This window comes from Gavialis gangeticus, unplaced genomic scaffold, assembly GCF_001723915.1.
Source record: "Gavialis gangeticus isolate Ggan-Ray unplaced genomic scaffold, GavGan_comp1, whole genome shotgun sequence".
NCBI lineage: Eukaryota > Metazoa > Chordata > Crocodylia > Gavialidae > Gavialis > Gavialis gangeticus.
In genome coordinates this window covers 1,953,652-1,955,442 of record NW_017729017.1, presented here as the reverse complement: position 1 = coordinate 1,955,442, position 1,791 = coordinate 1,953,652, and positions in this window count along the sequence as shown.

Sequence of the window (1,791 nt, the reverse complement as noted above, 5' to 3'; positions counted from 1 at the left end):
CTCCCACTAGGATTACAGACGGACCCAGGGGAGGCACCGCCATGCCTAGGGTCAGGGATGACTGAGTTAGGGAATTGTTGGAGGGGCTGGACATGTTTAAATCAGTAGGTCCAGATGCTCTTCACTCAAGGGTGCTAAGGGAATTGGCGGGGGTCATAGCGGGGCCCCTAACATGGCTTTATGATCACTAATGGGGCTCTGGTCAGGTACCAGAGAATTGGAAAAGGGCCAATGTCATCCCTCTTTAGAAGAAGGGGAGAAAGGAGGACCCAGGTAACTATAGGCCAGTTAGTCTCACCTCGGCCCTCAGGAAGACCTTTGAGAAAATTATCAAGCAGCATATCTGCAAGGGCCCAGCAAGGGAGGTAATGCTCACGGGCAACCAACATGGGTTCATTGAGGGCAGATCCTGCCTAACTAACCTAGTTTCCTTTTATGATCAGGTCACAAAGTCTCTGGACAAGGGCATCATCTTCCTGGACTTTAAGAAGGTCTTTGACACTATTTCCCACCACATTCTCTCAAAAAACCTAGGTGACTGCAGCATTGATGCCTACACAGTCAGGTGGGTGGCAGATTGGCTAGATGGTCAGACCCAGAGAGTGGTGGTGGACAGGTCATTTTTGACCTGGAGGGAGTCCCCCAGGACTCTGTCCTGAGGCCTGTACTGTTCAACATCTTTATCAGCAATCTAGATGTGGGTGTGGAAAGCATGGTGTCCAAATTCGCTGATGACACCAAGATGTGGGGCGAGGTTGGCATGCTAGAGGGAAGGGACAGAATCCAGCTAGATCTAGCCAGGTTACAGAGGTGGGCAGATGAGAATAGGATGGAATTCAACGCAGACAAGTGAAGGGTACTGCATCTTGGGAAAAGGAACCAGCAACACACCTATAGGCTGGGGAATTCCCTTCTTGTCAACACAGTGGCAGAGAGGGATCTTGGAGTCATTGTTGACTGCAGGATGAACATGAGCTGCCAATGTGAGGAAACAGTCAATAAGGCTAGCTGCACCTTGTGTATCTGCAGATGCATCACAAGCAGGTCCAGGGAGGTGATTCTTCCCCTCTATTCAGCATTGGTCAGGCCACAGTTGGAGTACTGCATCCAGTTCTGGGCGTTAAACTTCAAGAGGGATGTGGCTAGCATTGGGAGGGTCCAGAGGAGGGCCACTCACATGGTCAAGGGGCAGCAGGTCAGGGCCTATGAGGAGAGGCTTAAGGGCCTGAATCTATTCAGCCTCCACAAGAGAAGGCTGAGAGGGAATCTGATGGCTGTTTACAAACTCACCAGGGGGAACCAGCCGGAATTGGGTGAGGTTCTGTTCCCCCGGGCACCACCCGGGGTTACTAGGAATAACGGCCACAATTGTTAGCGAGAAGGTTCAGGCTGGGCATCAGGAGACATTACTTTAAAGTTAGGGCTGCCAGGCTCTGGAATGGACTCCCAAGGAAGGTGGTGCTCTCTCCTACCTTGGGGGTCTTCAAGAAGAGGCTGGACAGATATTTGGCTAGGGTGTTATAACCCTGCACTCGGGGCAGGGGGTCAGATCTGATGATCTGTTTAGGTCCCTTCTGACCCTAAGCACTATGAAACTATGAAGCTAAGGACAAATGCAGAGTGCTGCACCTAGGGCATAAAAATTTCCAGCACACCTACTGACTGGGGAATGACCCTCGCAGCAGCACAGAAGCAGAAAGGGATCTTGAAGTCATAGTCAACTCCTAGATGAACATGAGTCATCAGTGTAATGAAAACATCAGCAAAGCTAACCACACTTTATCATGCATC